Here is a 12,421-nt window from a genome sequence, read left to right as displayed (position 1 = left end):
TATATTATACTAGAACTGACATGTGATTACATTTTCACGCAGTTTGGGTGCATAGACCCTGAGAAATCAGTACCGAGTACAACCACCTCTGGCCCAAATAACGGCGTTAATACGCCTGGGCATTGAGTGAAACAGAGCTTGGATGGCGTGTACAGGTACGGCTTCCCATGCAGCTTCAACACGATACCACACAGTCCGCAGCTCGTGGTCGTGCGGTAGCGTTCTCGCTTCCCACGCCCGGGTTCCCGGGTTCGATTCCCGGCGGGGTCAGGGATTTTCTCTGCCTCGTGATGACTGGGTGTTGTGTGATGTCCTTAGGTTAGTTAGGTTTAAGTAGTTCTAAGTTCTATGGGACTGATGACCATAGATGTTAAGTCCCATAGTGCTCAGAGCCACGATACCACAGTTCATCAAGAGTAGTTAGTGACTGGCGTATTGTGACGAGCCAGTTGCTCGGCCACCATTGAGCAGATGTTTTCAATTGGTGAGAGATCTGGAGAATGTGCTGGCCAGGGCAGCTGTCGAACATTTTCTGTATCCAGAAAAGCCGGTACAGGACCTGCAACTTACGGTCGTGCATTATCCTGCTGAAATGTAGGGTTTCGCAGGGATCGAATGATGGGTAGAGCCACGGCTCGTAACGCATCTGAAATGTAATGTCCACTGTTCAAAGTGCCGTCAATGCGAACAAGAGGTGACCGAGACGTGTAACCAATGGCACCCCATACCATCACGCCGGGTGATACGCCAGTATGGCGATGACGAATACACGCTTCCAATGTGCGTTCACCGTGATGTCGCCAAATACGGATAAGACCATAATGATGCTGTAAACAGAACCTGGATTCATCCGAAAAAATGGCGTTTTGCCATTCGTGCACCCAGGTTCGTCGTTGAGTACACCATCGCAGGCGCTCCTGTCTGTGACGCAGCGCCAAGGGTAACCGCAGCCATGGTCCGAGCTGATAGTCCATGCTGCTTCAAACGTCGTCGAACTGTTCGTGCAACTGGTTGTTGTCTTGCAAACGTCCCCATCTGTTGACTCAGGGATCTAGACGTGGCTGCATGCTCCGTTACAGCCCTGCGGATAAGATGCCTGTCATCTCGACTGCTAGTGATACGAGGCCGTTGGGATCCAGCACGGCGTTTCGTATTACCCTCCTGAACCCACCGATTCCATTTTCTGCTAACAGTCATTGGATCTCGACCAACGCGAGCAGCAATGTCGCGATACGATGAACCGCAATCGCGATAGGCTACAATCCGACCTTTATTAAAGTCGGAAACGTGATGGTACGCATTTCTCCTACTTACACGAGGCATCACAACAACATTTCACCAGGCAACGCCGGTCAGCTGCTGTTTGTGTATGAGATTGCGGTTGGAAAGTTTCCTCATGTCAGCACGTTGTAGGTGTCGCCACCAGCGCCAACCTTGTGTGAATGCTCTGAAAAGCTAATCATTTGCATATCACAGCATCTTCTTCCTGTCGGTTAAATTTCGCGTCTGTAGCACGTCATCTTCGTGGTGTAGCAAGTTTAATGGTCAGTAGTGTAGTTATCTCGACTACTTTTGAAATAATAAACTTAGGTACTTTTCCCACCTGTCTCGATTTCATTTCATTGCCCCGTATACATATAAATCATTTCAGTTCATTGCGTATTCCCCCCCCCCTTCGCTTTTACTGTCCTTTCCCCCCTTTTTTTTCCCATCTCCTGTTCAGTTTCCCCCCACCTGCTCTCGACTGTGGTGTCACCTTTGCCGACTTTTTCGTGCTGTGTTCTAGTGACTATTCAGTGTTGTGTTGCGAACAGAAACCACGCTGTCGCTGGGTGTGCGTCTTATATACTTTGCGAACAGAATCCAGACTGTCGCCGTGTTTTTTTAATTGTCTATTGTTTCCCCTGTCTGCTCCGTATGTATTTTTATTCGCTTCATCATCCCTCTGTTGTTTGTTTTCATTTCCCCATTTTCTTTTCACCTTGTTACTCAATGAGTCCCCGATTTTATCGCCTGTTTTTTATTATTATTTATTCTCCTGCTCTTTGTCAGAAAACCTGTAGGCTGCAGAGCGGCGTCCTAAGCTGCTGCCAGCCCGCCCCCTTCGGGGGGAATTGAAATTCAATAAAGGAAAAAAAAAAAAAAAAAAAACAAAAAAAAAAAAAAAAAAAATTGCGTATTTCGGACTTGCTCTTCCATGTATCCGATGTAACAACTAGACAAGGAAATTGCAGGCTGTTTTGCAGTTTTTGTGAGATAGGATGCGAGCACTTGCTAGGCCGACAGCGGTCTCAGACTATAGGGTGGAGTGGTCAGCTAACTGCAGGTAGGTGTTGTAATACAACGAAGAACTCTTGTTGAGGTCTTATAGAAGACGCTAGATTCCACTTGTTGCAACAGATACTTGTAGTGTTCTTGGGTGTTATTGTTCTTTTTAACTTTAGACTGTTACCCTTTTTCATGCAGGAGACGCTAGAAGCCGGTTTGGAGAAGTGAGGTGACTATTCGTGGTGCTTGGTTTCCAAGCCAGTGACGGATCTTAGCTTATTTTGAAAGTAGCTGAATTGATACAGAGCATGAATGTATAGAAGAGGTGACTATTTTTTTTACCCAGTCTTACAGATTAAAAGGCGGCTGGCCGACCCTGATTTGGCTTTATAGTATAATGCAGTAGTGCCTACAGACGGGTTCACCAACAAACTTTTCGGTGAAAGTCTACGGAGCAATGTACAGTGCAATCGATCTCTTACATTGTTCACTGCCAACGAGGAGAACACATCAAGCTTTACTTTGTATTCGCATAAACAAATATACTGCCACACGCACTTGGGTACAATATTCTTGTGTGTGACTTGTCACATTATTAAATATAAACCCTTTTTCTCGGTCCTGATTAAGTTTCCTGCATATTTCCCTTGATTCTAAGGCAAATGCCAGAATCAAATATCCCCTCCCAAATATTCGAAATTAGGACTCCTTCAGGGGCAATACCTTAATCGAGTGGTATTTAGCTGGAAATTCCCTGTCCGCTCAACGAGTTATTCTTCGAACACACCACTATACCTAGAGAAAAATTACGGCCAGTTTTAGCTACAGCATCTAAGAGACTACATAAAGGACATACCTAGCATGTAGCATGTTTAAAATGATCATTAAAAAGCTGTTTAACTGTAGTAAAATATCCACGTGCAAATAGCATGTGATCATATGCATCAATGTCTGATTAGTAATCTCATTTTTACCACTTAAATTGAAAGATATGGCTTACAGTCACAAAACTACATTGATTAAATACCACTTTTCTGGACTTCAGAACCACCGTATGAGTCATTTTGTGTCGCCGCCATAACGTCTCCGATCGCGTAAGAAGCTTCGCTCAGTGGAAGAGGCTCATCAGTAGGCCGTTTCTGAAAAAACAACGGTCGAAGTTGACGAAGTATCTTGTGTGCCTTTTAGCAGGTAAATCTCTCAGCCGAAATTATGGTGCAGTGGCTAACTTCACGGTCTCTCAGTTTTGGGCCCCGTTTTCGAAACTCTATTATTACTTTTATCTCTGTGTTTCATTTATCGACCCATGTCCGTAGAATATTGCTAAGCGAATGTTTTCAAATGAGTATTCGAATAGCGATGTCCACATTTTAATAATGATTTTATGACTGGTGAATGAATTTTTGAAAAACAATAAATGAACCTGAAAACTATTTCAAATGGTTTTCGGTGAAATTTCTAAAATGCATCTTGGTTCATAATCAGATGTAAGCACCACAAGCGGTAAAGTGATCCATTATGTGGGGTTTGCCGCGAAATTATTGCCAAAGAGTGAAATATTCAGCAATGTAAATGACGTTTCTTTTTCAAGTCAGTGTGGTAAACCTGTTTTCGAGCGATGCAAGTGGTTCTTCCTGAACAATAAGATAAAATATAATAGCTCTGAGCACTATGGGACTTAACTGCTGAGGTCATCAGTCCCCTAGAACTTAGATCTACTTAAACCTAACTAACCTAAGAACAGCACACACATCCATGCCCGAGGCAGGATTCGAACCTGCGACCGTAGTGGTCTCCCTGTTCGAGACTGTAGCGCCTAGAACCGCTCGGCCACTCCGGCAATTGATGTAAGAATGAATAATAAGAATAAGAGACTTTAAAAAAATGTAATTCCTGAGGATACCACACACACACATGTATTACATATTAAATGCATGATACTTATTGTGAAACACAGCTGTAATTTTGCAATTGATACAACCCCCTTTTATCTCCTAACTTGATAAGAAACGTGTGTAATAACTTCTACGGACATGGGCACAAAAATGAAAAATAAAACAAAATAAAAACAATATAGTATTTCCAACACGTGGCGCAAAAAGTGAGAGGCCTGGACACTTGGCACTGCACCACCATTTCGGCTGAGATCAGCACGCTCTGAAATGTATCTAAATTACATCTAAAACTTTGATCGCCGTTTTATCAGAAACAGTCGAGTATCTACCGATAAACATTGACACGTGATTGCTTATTTCGACTCCTCCTCCGCTGAACATGGTTTGTGGGAAATCAGATTATGACACTAACCGTGTTCTCCTCGTAAGTGCCACAAGAGGGTCTTCGCGCTCATCTCTGTAGCTCAGAGACGACAAACCGGAGGGAACGTTCAACCACAATACTAAAAGAGATGCGTGTTGCGCCGTCGTCAAGCAGTAGTATTATCACTGAGCCACTACCACGCGAACTAATCTGAAGCGCCAAAAAAACTGGTATAGGCAAGTGCATTCACATACAGAGATATGTAAACAGTCAGAATACGGCATGGCGGTCGGCAACACCTATATAAGACAACAAGTATCTAGCGCAGTTGTTAGATCGATTACTGCTGCTACAATGGCAGATTATCAAGATTGAAGTGAGTATGAACGTGGTGTTATCGTCGGCGCACAAGCGTTGGGACACAACATCTCCGAGGTAGCGATGAAGTGGGAATTTCCCCGTACGGCCATTTCACGAGTGTACCATAAATATCAGGAATCCGGTAAAACATCAAAACTCCGACATCACGGCGGCCGGTAAAAGATCCTGCAAGAACGGGACCAACGACGACCGAAGAGAGCCATTCAGCGTGACAACCCTTCCCAAATTGCGGAAGATTTCAGCGTGCGAACCATTCAACGAAACATCATCGATATGAAACTTCCTGGCAGATTAAAACTGTGTGCCGGACCGAGACTCGAACTCGGGACCTTTGCCTTTCTCGGGCAAGTGCTCTACCGACTGAGCTACCCAAGCACGACTCACGACAAGCTACTGGCAGAAGTGAAGCTGCGAGGACGGGGCGTGAGTCTTGCTTGGGTAGCTCAGTTGGTAGAGCCCAAGTCCGACGGACTTGGGCAATTACAGCAGTACTCTGCGAAACCCCACACGTCTAGAATTGCTAGAGTGGCTCCATTCACACTCTTCCGAATTTAAATACTTTCGCTGGCCACCAAACTCCCCAGACACGAATATTATTTGAGTGTATCTGGGATCCCTTGCAACCTGCTGTTCAGAAGAGCTCTCACCCCCCTCGTACTCTTACGGATTTATGGACATCCCTGCAGGATTCATGATGTCAGTTCCCTCCAGCATTATTTGAATGCGACACTCCGCACGTCCAGAGCTGCTACAGAGTGGCTCTAGGAACACTCTTCTGAGTTTAAACACTTACTCTGGCCACCAAACTCCCCAGACACGAATATTATTTGAGCATATTTGGGATGTCTTGCAACGTGCTTTTCGGAAGAGGTCTCCACCCCGTAGTACTCTTACGGATTTATGGACTGCCATGCAGGATTCATAGTATCAATTCTCTCCTGCACTATTTCAAACATAAGTCGAGTCCATGCCACGTCGTGTTGCCGCACTTGTGCGTGCTCACGGGGACGCTACACGATATTAGTCAGGTGTAACAGTTCCTTTGCCTCGTCAGTGTACGATGTAAGTCACATGAAGCAAAACGTAGCTTTGGTCATAATGCACACACATACACTCGTAATTCCGGTACTTGTGTTCTAACCACTCCACAAACAAGCTGCTGAGGAAGTTATGATCTGTAAGGAGCATGTGTGTAGAAACAGTTTCTCATTCTTTAGCGGTGAATTTGGCAACTACGACGAGCTCCAGCTGTTCTGTCACCGCATCTGTCGGTATGGCCTGGAGCGGCTGTAGCTGAGCGGAAATAGGAAAGGGCCAGGAGTTCAGCAGACAAGAGTTCAAGGTCCAGCCTACAACGAGATCTTCAGAGACAGGCTCGTATTGTGGAAGGATTGGGAGTGCAATCGGCAGTACACACTTCAAAGGAACCACGTAATTTGCCAATAGAAAATGAGGGGTGCAAAGAATTGCGAGTTAAGCGACAGAGATGACGACTACATGGAACAGAACGTGCTGACAGAGTTTGCAACGCCATGTTAACATCGGTAGCTTCCGCGGTCCGCGCGGGAAGGAAGCAGCCATGTTTCCTGTAGCCGACCACCAACCGCTCCTCTGTTTTGACGATAACAACAGTCGGTAGTTCAAAACGCTCGCTTCCGCGGGAACCGAGTTACGCCAATCAATTTTGTCAGGGGCCCTAATTCGGTTATGCCCGCTATTTTCATGTCGGTCGCTTTTGGCACTTCCTTCTCTTTTTTTGTGCTTTTTTTTTGTTTATTGCCGACAGGTTCAACGTCATCGGTTATTATATTTGTGAATTCGGCCGAGCGCGTGATGCGGCAGCGGATAATCCACCCGCCGGTGTTACCCCTTATCGCGTTTCACACACATAAACAACTCAACGCGCCAACTGCCCACGTATAAATTTTCCCCTTCCCGGATTGTTTAACGGATTCTTACTACAGTCCACTGCGAATCGTGCTACAGGAGTTAAATAAATAACTTTATGAAATTATAAAAGTGAATTATGAGCAATGTATGACGAAATACTGTATGAACTGGTTGCTGCTGTAAAGTTCCCAAGCAGGGGCCAGAATGAAACGAGATGTAATTTGACGCAGTTTGCAGTCCTTCTTTGCTAAAATACTACTAGCAGTGGGATATCGTGTAAGTAGTGACAAGTCACGAAAGCAACAGAGCAATCGCCTTTCAGGTAAACATGATCTGTACTCCCATGTTATACACTCCTGGAAATTGAAATAAGAACACCGTGAATTCATTGTCCCAGGAAGGGGAAACTTTATTGACACATTCCTGGGGTCAGATACATCACATGATCACACTGACAGAACCACAGGCACATAGACACAGGCAACAGAGCATGCACAATGTCGGCACTAGTACAGTGTATATCTACCTTTCGCAGCAATGCAGGCTGCTATTCTCCCATGGAGACGATCGTAGAGATGCTGGATGTAGTCCTGTGGAACGGCTTGCCATGCCATTTCCACCTGGCGCCTCAGTTGGACTAGCGTTCGTGCTGGACGTGCAGACTGCGTGAGACGACGCTTCATCCAGTCCCAAACATGCTCAATGGGGGACAGATCCGGAGATCTTGCTGGCCAGGGTAGTTGACTTACACCTTCTAGAGCACGTTGGGTGGCACGGGATACATGCGGACGTGCATTGTCCTGTTGGAACAGCAAGTTCCCTTGCCGGTCTAGGAATGGTAGAACGATGGGTTCGATGACGGTTTGGATGTACCGTGCACTATTCAGTGTCCCCTCGACGATCACCAGTGGTGTACGGCCAGTGTAGAAGATCGCTCCCCAGACCATGATGCCGGGTGTTGGCCCTGTGTGCCTCGGTCGTATGCAGTCCTGATTGTGGCGCTCACCTGCACGGCGCCAAACACGCATACGACCATCATTGGCACCAAGGCAGAAGCGACTCTCATCGCTGAAGACGACACGTCTCCATTCGTCCCTCCATTCACGCCTGTCGCGACACCACTGGAGGCGGGCTGCACGATGTTGGGGCGTGAGCGGAAGACGGCGTAACGGTGTGCGGGACCGTAGCCCAGCTTCATGGAGACGGTTGCGAATGGTCCTCGCCGATACCCCAGGAGCAACAGTGTCCCTAATTTGCTGGGAAGTGGCGGTGCGGTCCCCTACGGCACTGCGTAGGATCCTACGGTCTTGGCGTGCATCCGTGCGTCGCTGCGGTCCGGTCCCAGGTCGACGGGCACGTGCACCTTCCGCCGACCACTGGCGACAACATCGATGTACTGTGGAGACCTCACGCCCCACGTGTTGAGCAATTCGGCGGTACGTCCACCCGGCCTCCCGCATGCCCACTATACGCCCTCGCTCAAAGTCCGTCAACTGCACATACGGTTCACGTCCACGCTGTCGCGGCATGCTACCAGTGTTAAAGACTGCGATGGAGCTCCGTATGCCACGCCAAACTGGCTGACACTGACGACGGCGGTGCACAAATGCTGCGCAGCTAGCGCCATTCGACGGCCAACACCGCGGTTCCTGGTGTGTCCGCTGTGCCGTGCGTGTGATCATTGCTTGTACAGCCCTCTCGCAGTGTCCGGAGCAAGTATGGTGGGTCTGACACACCGGTGTCAATGTGTTCTTTTTTCCATTTCCAGGAGTGTAGTTCGTCTGCTACTGAAGCGAGTAATCAAGGAGCTCAGGTAAATTGTACACGCGATGCCAGTAATAGTCTTTGCTATGTATTCACATAAACAAATATACTGTCATACACGCATGGGTACAGTTTTTTTGTCTGTGAAGTGTTGCCCCGAAATTAAATGAAGTTCCACTACCTAGGTGGTAGCCAAGGTTTACTTGCGATTCCCCTTGGTTGTAAGACAAATGCCACAACCGCACATCTCCTCCCCTGTATTACAAATTGGCACTACCTCTGGCCCAATACGTTATCGACTGGTATTTAGGGTAAATGCCCTGACCATACATTGAGAAAAATTCATCGATTCTTTTCACACATAAAAGACATTTGTAGCACTTAGCATAAGTAAAATAATCATTAAAAAGCTACTAACATATTCAAGTGAAAATATCATGTAACCAGATGCATTCACTGTCTGAAAGTAACCCCATTTTCCTCATTTAAACTGAAATATATATAGTTTAAAATCATGACGATACATTGATTAAATAACACTTTTCCGCATTTGAGAACCATTGTGCAGGGTGTTTCCACTATGACGACACTATGACAGAGATGGTGCACGTCAAATAAACAACTTCAAAAATGTTGGTACCACCTATATATTAGGGAAAGTGGGTCGTCTTAGATCCAAGGGGAGCAGGGAATGAACGAATAATGTTTATGAGACCGTAGTAAAAAGCTCAGGACAATTACTCTCACTTCACATGTAGCGAAAGTTGCGTTAATAATCGTTAATAAAAGACGGACGAAGGTAATGTAGGAGGCAATTTGATTTTAGACGAAATACATGCAGACGAGATGCAATAGCACTCTTGCAGATTTTGAGAGAAAAGGGAAGAGGCCTATATATGTGTTTTATACACTTGGTAAAGGCATCTGACAATATTGTTCAGGCTATGTTTGCAACTAAAATGAGGGAAAACAGATTGAATTGGAAAACTAGACTACTTATGAATTCATTACATTTAACTCAAAAAACGTCAGTGGATAAGAGGGGAGAAAGTGACAACTAATTACAAGTGGGAAAAGGAGTAAGACAATCTTGAAGTGTTAGCGTCGTTTGTTTCATTCCTGGTGCATGTAGGAGCGCAATCACTTATCCTTACGATGTCCTCAGTAGAATGCTAGAGGAGTGAGGGCAGTGCTCATTATACATCATTAAACAACTGATTACAATACCTGCGTAAAGCAGAACGAACAAAAGGATTAAGCCGGCCGGAGTGGCCGAGCGGTTAAAGGCGCTACAGTCTGGAACCGCGTGACCGCTACGGTCGTAGGTTCGAATCCTGCCTCGGGCATGGATGTGTGTGATTTCCTTTGGTTAGTTAGGTTTAAGTAGTTCTAAGTTCTAGGGGACTGATGACCTCAGATGTTAAGTCCCATAGTGCTCAGAACCATTTGAACCATTTAGGATAAACTAGGTATATTAATTTTTCAGAGGGTAACTAACCAGGATCAATTGTGGGACAATAGTTTAGTTCTGAGATTAAAATCACGTCTGAACTTCATAATTCATTTATTTACTCTAAGATCTCGACGCATACCACATTGAAATGATAAAGAATAAGTTTCCATTGAACTGAACGTATTGTCTCTTAAAAGTGGCTGAGAAATCGTTCCAACAGAACGAGCACAAAGTCACCTAAAATATTGAACGTCAAGCTCTCTAGAAGCTCAGTTAAATCAAGTAAGTCTCGCTAAGATAAAAGTCCTCCTAATCTGTGCAGCTCGTTAATGCAAAGTAAACGTCCGAGGCCCACTAAACAGTACAACTAACCAGGAAACAAAAATTGCGTAGCAAATCCTGCAAATTGTTAAGATGCACAGAGAGTGGGTAGCAATAATGCAAAATGTGACGCTCCAGACTCAGCAAACGTGCACCAGCCTGTGCAGATGCCAGCAGATGAAAATCGCCCAAATCGTCGTCAGAAAGCTCGCGCTCCACTCGGCTCAAGGAGTAGAAGTCTCAGGATCGCAGGAGTTCTAAATGCTCCTCCCCTAACCTAACTCGTAACTTTTTAAAACGCAATTGAGTTCTCTCGTGTTAGGAAATTAGAAGGAGCGATCTGTGTTTTGCTGGGTAAGAAACTTCCAATAACCAAGATCGCATACATTTGTTTTCACTGATCATATACCTTGTCTAATGCGGATCCTCAATGTATGGATCTTGTCAAGCAAACGGAAATACATTTTACTGTATATTGTGATTTTTAAGAATTAAGTCACCTGTGAGCGCTACGTATACGGACGTGGCCATGTGCACAGGGTGCTTATTAATTGTGAATCTTTTATTTCTGACGATCCTTTGTATAATGTGCCATATTTTATCATCCACAATGACACCATGGCATGAGGTTCGAGTTCACAACGAACACATCTTGTAACAAAAGTTTTTGAAAGACCAGAAGATGATTGCTACATCTGTAGAAACCAATTGTCAAACAAAGGTTAACTTACGCGATTCTGGCTACTGAAAGTTTCTTAAAACTCCACATGGAAGAGATAAGTCAACGCTACTGGCAACGTGATCAACGAATTGTTACTTTATTTTCGTTCAGAAAATTTCCACTCTTACTTACAGATGCATGCGGTTGGTATCGGTTACTAGCCACGTTCCACTAATTTTTCGATCCCTTCATGCTGACGCACGGATACAGGTAAGACGCATTTGATTGAATAACAGCCGGCCGGGTCAGCCGAGCGGTTCTAGACGCTACAGTCTGGAACCGCGCGGCCGCTACGCTCGCAGGTTCGAATCCTGCCTAGGGCATGGATGTGTGTGATGTCTTTACGTTAGTTAGGTTTAAGTAGTTCTAAGTTCTAGGGGACTGATGACCTCGGAAGTTGAGTCCCATAGTGCTCAGAGCCATTTGAACCATTTGATTGAATAACAAAATCTTGAGTTTAAGGCTACGAATTTTCTAAGAGGTGCCTAGCAGAGCCGCTGTGGCCATTCTAGATCTACGAGTATATTCTATTCCATGCGTTACCTCGCCTACCTCTTTTTCTTGGAGCATAGTGGTAGTGAGTTTAAGTACATGTTCACAGTTAATGGAGTCCTGGAAGCCAAACTGATTTCGTGGAGACGAGCGCGTGCTGATCGCCACAGCCTTCGCAGTTGTATGCAAGTAGGCAGGGGCCGTTCTGAAGCATTCTTCATGGAGTAATTAAGACACATATGCTACGATCGAAAGTATGCGGACACCTCTGTGCAACACTAAATTCACCACTACACGTCGCGAGAGGAGGACCTGACAATATGAAAGGAGATGGTGAGTATTGTGTTGTCACTATAGACGCAGTACAGCAGGATGGGTCTTCCAGGAGAGCTCAAAGACTTCGAACGTGGGCTAGTCATCGGATCTCACTCGAGAAACAGAGCCACCAGATAAATTTCAATTCTTCCGAAGCTACCCAAGTAGACTGTTGGTGCTTTGATTATGAAGAGAAGTCGCAAAAGAACAATTACAGCTAAACCGAGACCAGGCCGATCTCAGGTACAGACGGACACCGACCGTAGAGCGTTTCTGAGGGTGGTTGCAACAAACAGCGTGAAATAAACGGAAGAAATAACTCGCGATGGCTGTCTAAACTTTAATCGGTTCATTCGGAGTGCAGGAACGTCATAGTGCATTAGAATCTCGGGGATTTCAAGTAATTTTTGGTATTCCTTGAGGAGGGCGTTCTGTCTTCGGAGGTATAGTGGCTTAATGTTGCTTAGAGGTGGTAACCAGTATAGAAGAGTAGATTTGATGCAGATTAAATATAAAACAGTATTACAAGAGAAAAACGTAACATATGGGTATGTCAC

The sequence above is a fragment of the Schistocerca piceifrons genome, chromosome 7 (genome assembly GCF_021461385.2).
Source record: "Schistocerca piceifrons isolate TAMUIC-IGC-003096 chromosome 7, iqSchPice1.1, whole genome shotgun sequence".
In the NCBI taxonomy this organism is placed as follows: domain Eukaryota; kingdom Metazoa; phylum Arthropoda; class Insecta; order Orthoptera; family Acrididae; genus Schistocerca; species Schistocerca piceifrons.
The sequence above is the reverse complement of the archived record's forward strand: the minus strand, read 5'-3'. Positions refer to the sequence as shown.